This window comes from Nerophis ophidion, linkage group LG26 (assembly GCF_033978795.1).
Source record: "Nerophis ophidion isolate RoL-2023_Sa linkage group LG26, RoL_Noph_v1.0, whole genome shotgun sequence".
NCBI classification, from domain to species: Eukaryota; Metazoa; Chordata; class Actinopteri; order Syngnathiformes; family Syngnathidae; genus Nerophis; species Nerophis ophidion.
This window is the reverse complement of record NC_084636.1, coordinates 7,643,416-7,657,283: the sequence shown is the minus strand read 5'-3', so window position 1 is coordinate 7,657,283 and position 13,868 is coordinate 7,643,416. Positions and strand designations below refer to the sequence as shown.

General features: G+C 35.9%; 1 long non-coding RNA gene across 1 annotated transcript in view; it reads right to left on the bottom strand.

The window, feature by feature from the left end:
* Positions 1-10,374, bottom strand: part of LOC133543836 (uncharacterized) — a 129,198-nt gene extending 118,824 nt beyond the window's left edge. The window contains exon 1 of the long non-coding RNA XR_009804531.1: positions 10,204-10,374. This is a non-coding gene — a long non-coding RNA (uncharacterized LOC133543836). The remainder of the gene's footprint in view (positions 1-10,203) is intronic.
* Positions 10,375-13,868: the final 3,494 nt, after the last annotated feature.

Below are 13,868 nucleotides of genomic sequence, written 5' to 3'. Positions count from 1 at the left end.
AGACAATGCTAATATGTTTGACCACATAGCTTGAATGCAAATAATAGATTTCAGTTTATGCATGGAGGTTTTGTTACTTCATAAAACAGTCATCAGGTGTGTGTGTGTGTGTGCGTGCGTGTGTGTGTGTGTGTGTGTGTGTGCGTGTGTGTACTCTGGCAATGCGGACTTAATGGGGACATCACTCTGTTTACACAGGGGACCTCTGACAGTATGGGGACCAAAAAAAAAAACAGGTCCCCTAAAGGGACACCTTTTTAAATGATAATCGGATCCATTCTGAAGATGCCTAAGTGATTTTTAAGCTTTGGTCCATAAAAGATGTTCACTGGTTAGTTTGAGCGTGAGAAATTTGGACAGCGGTCCCCTCATCGGGGTGTAGCTGGTACCGCACTTGCTGCTCTGCTCATACTTCTTCCGTGTATAGTTAATCACTTCCACCTGTCCTATAAGAGGACAGCTGTAGTGCTGTATTCTGAGAATCATATCATATTTAATTTGAACTTTTTTTATTATTATTTTATTTTTATTTTTTAAAATGGTCCTCAGAAGTCACGAACAAATTTGTGTGAATTATGCAAAATTATTTAAATGTGGTCCTCATGAACCATATTCACTCTTTTGTCCCCAGGGTCCCCAATAAGAATGATCAGCAGATTACTTCATCAATCCAGAGGTTTAAAGACGTGTATGAGCAAACTGGGCAGTGGCCATTTTACCTACTTTTGTTTATGCCTCCATGACCTGTAAAAAAGGGTGGTCCCCACAAGTACTGAACAAAAACTTGATGATAACTAGTGTGTGTGTGTGTGTGTGTGTGTGTGTGTGTGTGTGTGTCGGTCAAACACACACACACACACACACACACACACACACACACACACACACACACACACACACACACACACACACACACACACACACACACACACACACAGTGTCCTGGCCTAAAATGCTCCCTATTTAAAATGCTAATTTCCTTCCCTTCCCACAGGTGCTTAAGTGCGTTTGAAGCTAAATTGCTCCTCTCAGCAGGTCAGCATGAGCCTGATGAATTTATCTTCACTTGACGCTCATACGTGTCCGGCGAACGCCCGGGTCCGAGCGACTCTCTGCTGCCCCTGGGCCTTGGTGAGTATTTGACCTTTGACCTTTCCCCCTCACAAGCGACCTGGTGGCGATGGCGGACACTCCCGACAAGTACAGCAGCACCAACACGTTTTCTTCTTCCAGGTCACATGACAGGTGAGTATGGCACACTGAGATTGTTTATCTAATGTTTCATAGTTTTTTTTACAAAATATGAAACAAATAAAAACAAACGTACATTACAAAGTCATGATTTTGGACTTTTGTAAACCTATATATTTTTTTGCACTTTTGGTTACAATTTTGTTAATGTTTTAAAAAAAGGAGTACATGCGTTTGTAAATAAGTTTAGCTTATTTTGCGTGTGTGTATTTGACAAATGTATATTTTAAAAGTGTACATTTGTATTTTACCAAGTAAATGTTTCCAATTGTGTATTTTACTTTTCCATCCATCCATTTTCTACACTGCTTGTCCTCATTAGGGTCAGGGGTGAGATGGAGCCTATCGCGGTGAGAGAATTCAATACTTTGACATTACTTTACTTTTTTTATTCTTGTCTTCGTATCCGTGAACTTGTATTTAATGTTTTGAGACTTGTATTGAACCGTTTTATAAATTGTATGTTACCTTTTTGTAAAGTAAGTTTACTTTTGTACATAAATAAACAAATTTTACTTCTGCAAACTAATATTTTACCTTTGTTTCACTTTCGTAAAGTTGTATTGTAGTCTGGAAACATACATTTTTATACTTATACATTTTTACAACTATGTTTTACTTTTGCACAAATTTGTATTATGTGATTTTTTTTTTCTTTTGTAAACTTTTATTTGTGTACAATGATATATTACATTTTTACTCTTTGTTTAACTCATACGCTTGTATTTTTTTGTTCTTCTATTTTACTTGTGTAGACTTGTATTTTACTGTGGTACACTTATATTTTACTTTATTTGACCTTTGTACACAGAATATTAATAATGATATATTTTATTTGTAAAAAGCACTTTACATCGAGCAAACAACCTCAAAGTGCTAAAGTGTATTAAAATATATATATATATTAAAAAGATAATAAAAACAAATAATTGTTGTCAAAACAAGCAAAAAAAAGAATGGATTTTAATTTTTCCAGATAAACACAAAAAGCGAAAAAAAATTTGATCCAAAATGCAAAAATGCGTTGTTATCAGTGTGATGACAAATTGAACCGGAAGCAGTATTTTAGATTTACTTTTGGGTTTAGCGTGTTTTTAGCATAACAGTATCATTCATTCATTCATCAACTCATTTACTATGAATTGATTAACGTGGACCCCGACTTAAAACAAGTTGATAAACTTATTCGGGTGTTACCATTTAGTGGTCAATTGTACGGAATATGTACTGTACTGTGCAATCTACTAATAAAAGTTTCAATCAATCAATCATATTTGTTCAGCAGTCTTTGTCCTATTGTCGTTTTAAAAAAGTGTCTGTTATGATCCGCTGCCCGGATCATCCCATATTCTACTGTAGTTTTGTTCCCTTTTTGTATCACATTCTGTTGTTTGACGTCCTTAGTTCCTGATTTATCTGGTTACCATGGTTTCTCATTAGTTTCACCTGCCCCTCGCTTTCGACACACACCTGTTGTTGCTAATCACCGTCCTTATTTAAGCCTGTTCTCTTTCTTCGTTCTTTCTCGCATCCTAATTTGTTTACACGCAACAAGTGACAACCTCTATTCTATGTTTCTACTTGCTAGCTTTTGCTCTACGCCTTGTTTATCTGTAGCTCTCATGCTAGTAGTTTTTGTTTTGCCTTTTGTGCCCTTGTGCAAGTTTGGCGGCTATTTCCCTAGCTCCCATGCTAGCGCTTTTGTTTTTTTCTGCCTAGTACAAGTCTTTCTGTTTCCTAGTCTGTTTTATTTATTAATAAATCTTAATTTCTTACCGTACGCTGTGTTCGTGCCCGACTGCATCCTTAGAAGAACTAATCCGGCATCACCATGCCCAGCAAGCGTTACAGAGGATGTTTCGACTTTTGTTTTAGAAGTGAAAATAGAAAAAATGTACCGAAATTTGTTTTTTGATTTGCATTTAAGAATTTGTAATAGAATGAACGGAAGGTACACGGACCTGACTAGACGTCCTAATCCTAAATTCTTTATCTTAACGTGACACGTTCAAATTGAAAAGTCCTTAAAAATCTGCTTGGATGAGTTTGGTGTGGAAGAACCCCATTAAAAGACATGTATCATGACCCAGAACACACTTCAATCCTTCCATGCTCACTTTCTGGAGAGGTTATAGCCAGGTGTCACATTTTCGTTTTATGGATTTGAACAAATTGCAAAGAAATGATCATTCCATTGAAGTAAACGCTAAAAGAACGAAGAAGTTGTTGCGGCAAAAGGGACTAAAGGGAAGTGTCATACATTAGCGGGAAAACAGAGATGGATTATGCAAATAGGAGCTAAAGTGCAGATGGAGGGAGGAGAGTATCTACTGTAGTACTGTACTACAAGTGGCAGATTTACAGTTCATGTGTAGTCGTAGGCTTTGATGTTATATTTCAACGCACTGCAATAAATCAGCTGCTCGCCACGTGAGTCTTTTTGCAGCCAGAAGCTCATCTTTCAGCAGTGAAAAACAGAGAGTAAGCCCCGCCCCTCTATTGCACATTGGCAATTTAGCTCTGATATTATTACTGGCTTGTATCAACAGTTGTCACCGCATCAATGTGCTCTTTACCACATTGCAGCTGGAGCCTATCCCAGCTGAACGCAGGTTCACCCAGAAAAACAAGCCGTCAGTCACAATCATATGGCTCTTTTTAGTCTCATATTATATTTTTTTAATCAAATATTTGTATAGAACTTTAAGTATTATGGCGAATAACAAAATATGTTTATTATTTGTATGGGGATTGATGATTAATATATGATTTAAAACAGATATGCTAAGCAAACCCAACAAAACAATAAATTACATACTTTTTTTTTATGAATCAGATACTTTAATCTAATAAATTAATATACAAATACATTCAATAATAAATATATTGCAAAAGATAGTAATAAATAATAGAATACCATCCATCCATCCATCATCCTCCGCTTATCCGAGGTCGGGTCGCGGGGGCAACAGCCTAAGCAGGGAAACCCAGACTTCCCTCTCCCCAGCCACTTCGTCTAGCTCTTCCCGGGGGATACCGAGGCGTTCCCAGGCCAGCCGGGAGACATAGTCTTCCCCGTGGCCTCCTACCGGTTGGACGTGCCCTAAACACCTCCCTAGGGAGGCGTTCGGGTGGCATCCTGACCAGATGCCCGAACCACCTCATCTGGCTCCTCTCGATGTGGAGGAGCAGAATACATTTAATGAAAAGTGTTTTATTATATTATTTCTATTCAAAGCTCTCACTGATGGAAGGAGGTTTTGGCTCAAAATCTCACGATACATGGCCCCATTCATTCTTTCCTTAACACGGATCAATCGTCCTGTCCCCTTAGCAGAAAAACAGCCCCAAAGCATGATTTTTCCACCCCCATGCTTCACAGTAGGTGTGGTGTTCTTGGGATGTAACTCAGTATTCTTCTTCCAAACACGACGAGTTGAGTTTATACCAAAATGGATACGTGGATGATACAGCAGAGGATTGGGAGAATGTCATGTGGTCAGATGAAACCAAAATAGAACTTTTTGGTATAAACTCAACACCTCGTGTTTGGAGGAAGAAAAATACTGAGTTGCATCCCAAGAACACCATACCTACTGTGAAGCATGGAGGTGGAAACATCATGCTTTGGGGCTGTTTTTCTGCTAAGGGGACAGGACGATTGATCCGTGTTAAGGAAAGAATGAATGGGGCCATGTATCGTGAGATTTTGAGCCAAAACCTCCTTCCATCAGTGAGAACTTTGAAGGGTTGACCAAATACTTATTTTCCACCATAATTTACAAATAAATTCTTTAAAATTCCTACGATGTGAATTCCTGGATTTTTTTTTTATTACATTCTGTCTCTCACAGTTGAAGTGTACCTATGATGAAAATGACAGACCTCTGTCATCATTTTAAGTGGGAGAACTTGCACAATCGCTGGCTGACTAAATACTTTTTTGCCCCACTATATATTTATATATAAGTTAAAGTGCCAATGATTGTCACACACATTAGGTGTGGCGAAATTATTCTCTGCATTTGACCCATCACCCTTGATCACCCCCTGGGAGGTGAGGGGAGCAGTGAGCAGCAGCGGTGGCCGTGCCCGGGAATCATTTGGGCGATTTAACCCCCGATTCCAACCCTTGATGTTGAGTGCCAAGCAGGGAGGTAATGGCTCCCATTTTTATAGTCTTTGGTACAACTCTGCTGGGGTTTATATATATATATATATATATATATATATATATATATATATATATATATATATATATATATATATATATATATATATATATATATGTATATATAGCCTGTTCGCATATATACTATATATTTAATAAATTAAAAAAAAAAATTATTACAACTAAAACATGTATAAACTGATACATATAAAATATTTCATGTAAAAAACAATGAATAATGTGATAGATATAACATCCACAAACAAAGATAAATAGTAAATATAAATATATACTACTAGGACTAACAAGCATGTTAAAAATCTGTGACCTTTTTGCTGTGAGGTCAGACACATAAAAATCTTACTTGACATGAAAATCTGAATGTTAATTCCATTAAAGTCAATTCAAAGGCAAAAAAGATGTTTTTTATCCAAGAATTCTTTTACCAGAAAACAACAAAGTAAGCTACTGTGATGCCAAAAGTCATAACAGTAGGAGTTTGGGCCAGGACGTTCTGCCGTTATTTCTTACAGCCGCGTCTCTGTTTTCCGCGGGTAGATCACGTTCTCAGGGAGGTGCTCGTCTAGAAGGCTGACTTATGCAAGAGTAACCTTAGTTTGGAGCAAATCCGCCTGTCTGCTCTTTGATGGGATTATTTATTCACGTGTTTGTTTGTCTTTACCACAAGGTTGCCAGGTGAATGTTGCTGCAAGAACACACCTAATCCTATTTCCGTATCAGCGCCAAAACACTCCCCGGACTTACACAATATCACCACAAACACACACACACACGTTAGCTAACTGCCAGCGTCATGAACAATCAGCATCGCTTGATCCGTCACTGCTGCTGCGAGCCATGCTGCTCACTAATGGCGGCCATGGGAGGCGCGTTGCGTGCGTGCGGGCGATGAGATGGTTATCGGGCGAATGTGCGCCTTGCTTTTCAGAGAATGGAGTATGACGGCGTGAGGCAAGGAGAGGGTTAGCAATAAAAAGATGAGGGGCATGAATGAGGAAACGAAACGTGTTGTACATTTAATACAGAGCGGTGATACATTTGCTAAATTAAAGAATTTGTCAGGATATGCCTATATTAATGTTTTAGTCATTACTTAAGAGCTGGGATGAACTCAGTTATGAATAAACAGTTAGGTTGGCTGACAGGTCCTTCACAATACAAACTTGTTTGACTTCCAAGTTTTTACAATTGCAAAATAAAAGTGCTGCGTCGCATATAATAGGGCAGTGATTCTCAACCTTTTTTCAGTGATGTACCCCCTGTGAACATTTTTCGAATTCAAGTACCCGCTAATCACAGAAAAGCATTTTTGAATGAAAAAACGAGATTAGGTAAAACACAGCACTATGTCATCAGTTTCTGATTTATTAAATTGTATAACAGTGCAAAATATTGCTCATTTGTAGTGGTCTTTCTTGAACTATTTGGAAAAAAAGATATAAAAATAACTAAAAACTTGTTGAAAAATAAACAAGTGAATCAATTATAAATAAAGATTTCTACACATAGAAGTAATCGTCAATTTAAAGTGCCTTCCTTGGGGATTGTAATAGAGATCCATCTGGATTCATCAACTTCATTCTAAACATTTCTTCACAAAAAAAGAAATATTTAACATCAATATTTATGGAACACGTCCACAAAAAAATCTAGCAGTCAACACTGAATGTTTTTTGTAAACATTGTTGTATTTTTTTTCACAGTTTATGAACTTACATTCATATGCTGTTGAAGTATTATTCAATAAATATATTTATAAAGGATTTTTGAATTGTTGCTATTTTTAGAATATTTAAAAAAAAATCTCACGTACCCCTTGGCATACCTTCGAGTACCCCCAGGGGTAAGTGTACCCCCATTTGAGAACCACTGTAATAGGGGATATTTTCTATATGTTGTATTGCTTTGCTACGTTGCACTTCATTTTCTATGGTTAGCATTACACTTTACATTTTTTTAAATAATATTTATTTATTCATTTGATAGGGAAATTGTAATACAGGAACTGAGAAAACACTTTTTTATTGCCTTGCCCGCCCCACAAAAAAAAAAAAAAAAATAATAATAATAATAAAAGCAAAATAGTAACACTCCCTCCCACCATCACACTTTTTGTAAACAAAAAGCCAACAAAAAGGTAAAACACACTGGTGGAGTTATCCTAAAGATGAGGGATTCTTAACTTTTTTGACCTCTGCGTTTCCATACAGAGGCAGCAAGGGCCCACTTAAATATTGACACTAAATTAGTAATCTACTCTTGATTTTAATCAAATTCAATAGTTATAGCGAACCTACTTAAAGTTTACAACCTTATCAAATTATATAAAAACCAGGTGTTGATTACAAAGATGATCATTTATTTAACACCTTAAGCTTAGGTCAGGCTGAATGTAAAAAATAGTACTAACCAAATATACTGCATAAGAAGGGACTCATAAATAACTGTTTAAAAAATAAATGTTACATTTTTATGTTAATAGAAAAAAACTAGATTAATAATGAATACGTTTAACTAAATTGTCGATAGAATTAAAGTGCAAATAAAAAGTCATAATTTTTGTGCTTAAGAAATTTCTCCATGAGCTACAGACTTGTCTGTATGAGATGGTCATTACTGCCACAAGTGGTAAAAAAGCGTATTACAACTGAGGTGTGCTGCGGCCCACATGGACCACAGCTGAGAAACAGATATTTTTGGGCTGCCCTCAAAGGCCCTATGGTTAAGAAACGCTGCTGTAGATGCTAAATAAACTGAGTTCTTGCACGGTTTGCATTATGAGGGGTTGAACTCCAAATTATTCTACTTATGGAGGATTTGACTTTGATGGTTCCACTTCCCAAAGTTTGGATTTTATGGCTTTGTGTGGACCGCAGTCCACCCACTGTATGTCGTAATCGCTTCACTATCAACATTTTCATTGGAAATTCACAGCAAATTCCTGGTCAATAAATGCAGTACTTTTACAGTAACAATTACAGTAAATTACTGTGTCTTTCAAGCAATGTACTGTAATTGCTGAGCTTTTAAAGTTGATTACAATAAGAACTAAATGCTGTAACTTCACAAATGTAATTTTGGAGTTAACTCCAAAAAAATTACAATAACATACAGTAACTTCACAATTGTTATTTTAGATTTAATTTGAAAAAAAAAAGAAAAATACAATAAAATGCAGTAACTTCATAATTGCCATTTTAGAATTAATTGTGAAAAAATTACGATATTATGCTGTAACTTCACAATTGCTATTTTAGAGTTAATTGTAATAAATTACAATAATATGCAGTAACTTCACAATAAGCATTTTAGAGTTAATTGTAATAAATTACAATAATATGCAGTAACTTCATAATTACCATTTTAGATTTAATTTGAATAACATTACAATAATCTGCAGTAACTTCACAATTGTCATTTTAGAGTTTAATTGTAATAAAAGTACAACAATATGCAGTAACTTCACAATTGTCATTTTATAGTTAATCGTAATAAAAATACAATAATATGCAGTAACTTCACAATTGTCATTTTAGAGTCAATTTTAATTAAATTACAATAATATGCAGTAACTTTACAATTGCCATTTTATAGTTAATCTTAATAAAAATACAATAATATGCAGTAAATTCACAATTGTCATTTTAGAGTTAATTTTAATTAAATTACAATAATATGCAGTAAATTCACAATTGTCATGTTAGAGTTAATTGTAATAAAATTACAATAATATGCATTAACTTCACAATTGTCATGTTAGAGTTAATTGTAATAAAATTACAATATGCAGTAACTTCACAATTACCATTTTAGAATTAATTGTAATAAATCACAATAATATGCAGTAACTTCATAATTGCCATTTTAGATTTAACTTGAATAAAATTACAATAATCTGCAGTAACTTCACAATTGTCATTTTAGAGTTTAATTGTAATAAAATTACAACAATATGCAGTAACTTCACAATGGTCATTTTATAGTTAATCGTAATAAAAATACAATAATATGCAGTAACTTCACAATTGTCATTTTAGAGTTAATTTTAATTAAATTACAATAATATGCAGTAAATTCACAATTGTCATGTTAGAGTTAATTGTAATAAAATTACAATAATATGCATTAACTTCACAATTGTCATGTTAGAGTTGATTGTAATAAAATTACAATAGTAATTTTACAGTTAATTACCGTCTTGGTTCAACAGCATACCGCCACAAATGATACAAGAGTGTGCAACATAGTTGGCGAACTCCACAAAGACAAATCAGTTTGACTTTCCAGTAATTGGTTGTGATATTACAGAGAACTAGCGGTGGGCGTTAGATAACGAGCTACAAGCAGCATTGCTACGTAACTCAAAGGAGAACTGCACTTTTTGGGGGAATTCTGCCAATCTTTCACAATTTTTCATGAAAGAAATGACAGATGTATTTTTTTAATGCATTCTAACTTGTAAATAAACGTAAATTAACGTCCAATTACAACAGAGGCAATGGGAGGTCCTCTATTTCACCCATACAACCCAATTAAAAACAGCCAAACAGTGCCAACAATACTTCATTTACATGTCCTGAATTGAAAATTAAACAAGTATTAGTCATATTGTTATTATCAGAGCTAACGCAAACAAACTATTTATAGCGGTGCCGTGATCACAAGCTTGTGTGCCAATGTTGACATAGTCGACTGATGAGCTGCTTTCTCGTTTCCTTGCTCATTAAAGTATATTCTAAATCATAACTCATGCCTCTCACCTGGATAGTAGAAGGATGAGGACGTACTCCAACAAGCTGGTACACTTGGACAGCCAATCTAGATCTGGAAAAGGCCACACTTCCTTTCTCTTTGTGAGGTTTATGAGTCATTCTTCATCTAAAACGGGAATTCAAGAAGATTTTATCAATCAGCATTCGAGTGACGGCAGACATTGTACAGTAAGTGGTACTTTGTTATGTTTGTTGGCTCTCATAATATCTGCAGTGAGTAGTAATCAATGATGATATTGAAAAAAAATTGAGAAAATCCATGACGATGAGTCACAATTGGTTAAGGTTATTGTAAAACAATACGGTTGGCCAATCAGAGGCAAGTTAAGGCGGGTCATGACGCTTTAAAACCAGGAAGCAAAATCAAAACGTTGCCTGTAGCAGTGGCAGAAACTACATGAGGTAAGGGTCTTGTCTAAATACCTATGTCTCTGCTCGGGTGCATCATTTGGCCACTTACCAGTCCTATATTTTATTGACATTATTTGTAACATTTTATAAACATTCTCTTTTGTTCTGGCTAACTTGGCAGTGCACAGCTGAACCAGCAAATAATTTCGGGAGGAGGGTGGCGATGAGAAAGTGTCAATGCTGCTTAGTTAAGACTGGTATAAAAGTTACCGAGGATTACAGTCCTGGCACTAAAATGTTAACTTTTATTGATTCATGTTCATGTAAAATGGAATTTTATGTCTGACTTGGGAGATAAATGTTTTGTACTTTTCCTTTACCAGCAGATTATAGTCATCTTGCCACTGTGGATTCAGATGAAACACTATTTTATCCTGTGCTGAAAAGTCCCCATTCCAATAGAGAGTATATACAGTATTTTGGTGTTTATTGAATATAATTATTATTATTTAAATGCCTTTTATTTTATTTGTTTCCAATGTTTTGTTTCCCTTGTTTTGTACGTGGTACCACAACTTTGCTAGTTAAAAGAAAGGTTAAAATGTTAGACACGGGGCATGTTTCCAGTTTGAACATTTGATCTCCGCCTATTTGTTTGGTGGAAAGTTGTACATTAAGATAATAAATATATTTATATACAGTACATGCCGTGTTGAAGTAGCAAGCTACTTTTGCCGCGTAGCTTGCTACAATTCTGTAGGGCAGAGCTGGGCAAATATTATGACTCGGGAGCCACTGTGAAGTGAATTATATTTATATAGCGCTTTTCTCAAGTGACTCAAAGCGCTTTTACACAGTGAAACCCAATATCTAAGTTACATTTAAACCAGTGTGGGTGGCACTGGGAGCAGGTGGGTAAAGTGTCTTGCCCAAGGACACAACGGCAGTGACTAGGATGGCGGAAGCGGGGATCGAACCAAAACGGCATCACAGTTTATTACAGTAAAAAAAAAAAAAAGGACCGTTTTTTTAATTTTGAGAAAAATACTGTAAAAAAACACAGTTAATTTCACAATTTTACCATGAAATATATTGCTACTTTTACATTGCACAATTTGATGGATAACGTGCTTTGAAATAATTATCATTAATATTTATTTATATAAAAAAAATGGTTTGAATGTTTGATGATTCATTTTTTGCATAATTAGACAATATTTAAGCTAACATAATTTGCGATCACATGGAGTACATATATTTTCTATTCTCCCAAAATAGAAATAAATAATATTTTCTACCGCTCATTTCCTTTGGGGTGGCGCTGGTGCTTATCTCAGCTACAATCGGGCGGAAGGTGGTTTACACCCTGGACAAGTCGCCCCCACATCGCATGGCCAGAAATAATACATTTAGTAAAAAAAAAAAAGATTCAGTACTTTATCGATACATATTATTTCCAGGCTTTCGAGGGCCATATTAAATGAAGTGGCCGGACCTTGAGTTTGACACGTGATTTATATCAATTGTGCTCTATGATTTCTGCCTAGCAACAATAACCCTGATTAATTTTGTCATTTTTCTATGCTGCTAACATTTTTAAAAGTTTAACTTAATTTGTGACTGTTTTTTGTTAATGATTTGAAAAACAAATAAGACTGAATACAATTCAAATAACATTTAAAGAAGGCTTTATCCTTGTCTGACCACCCGGCACCCTCCTCGACCTCCATCGGCATCCTCATCGACCCGTGCAAAGCGGGATTTTGAGGGCTCGGCTAATTATGCTAATCCAGAAAGGACTGATAAGAGGAAATGCTTTGAAACATTACACACAAACAGGGTGAAGTTGGCTGTCAGTAAGAAAAAAAAAGTGTGGTTAAATAAAGGAACTATATCTGAGATTATAAGATGAAAAGCAGTAAAATTCTAAAAATGCATGTGGCGTTATGCAGAGTTACAGCATGAATGTTGTGTCAGAAAACATATTTATCAGTACTTAACACAAACTAAGTACAGTTGTACCTCAACTTAAAAGTGTTTTGAGATAATGCAGTCATGGTCAAAAGTGTACATACACTTGTAAAGAACATAATGTCATAGCTGTCTTGAGTTTCCAATCATTTCAACAACTCTTATGATTGGAGCAAATACTTGTTGTGGCCAAACAGCTCCATTTTTGTTTCATCTGACCACAGAACTTTCCTCCAGAAGGTCTTATCTTTGTCCACGTGATGTTAGATGAAACTAAAATGGAGCTGTTTGGCCACAATACCCAGCAATATGTTTGGAGGAGGCCTTTAATCCCAGGAACAGCATTCCTACCGTCAAGCATGGTGGTAGCAGTATTATGCTCTGGGCCTGTTTTGCTGCCAATGGAAATGGTGCTTTACAGAGAGTAAATGGGACAATGAAAAAGGAGGATTACCTCCAAATTCTTCAGGACGACCTAAAATCATCAGCCCAAAGGTTGGGTCTTTGGCGCAGTTGGGTGTTCAAACAGGACAATGACCCCAAACACAGGTCAAAAGTGGTAAAGGAATGGCTAAACCAGGCTAGAATTAAGGATTTTCCCAAAATCCTGACTTAAACGTGTGGACAATGCTAAAGAAATGTCAGAAAGCCAACACATTTAGCTGAACTGCGCCAATTTGTTAAGAGGAGTGGTCCAAAATTCTACCAGAAGCTTGTGAATGGCGCCTTTTTGCAAGTGAAACTTCCCATGGGACATGTAACCAAATATTAACATTGCTGTATGTATACTTTTGACCCAGCTGATTTGGTCACATTATCAATAGACTCATAATAAATTCATAAAATAACCTTTTTTTTTTGTGACTAACAAGTATGTGCTCCAATCACTCTATCACAAAAAAAGAGTTGTAGAAATTTTTGGCACCTCAAGACAGCCATGGCATTATGTTCTTTACAAGTGTATTGTAAACTTTTGACCAAGACTGTACTTGATGGAGTGTCCGCCCTGAGATCAGTAGGTTGTGAGTTCAATCCCCGGACAAGTCATACCAAAGACTATGAAAATGGGACTTATTACCTCCCTGCTTGGCACTCAGCATCAAGGGTTGGAATTGGGGGTTAAATCACCAAAAATTATTCCTGGGCGCGGCAACCGCTGCTGCTTACTGCTCCCCTCGCCTCCCAGTGGGTGAGCAAGGGGATGGGTCAAATGCAGAGAATAATTTCACTAATCCTAGTGTGTGTGACTATCAGTGGGACTTTAACTTTATCAATGTGAGATGTTGATTTGAGATAAAAGTGTTTTGAGTTAAGAATCAATATATCTGGTA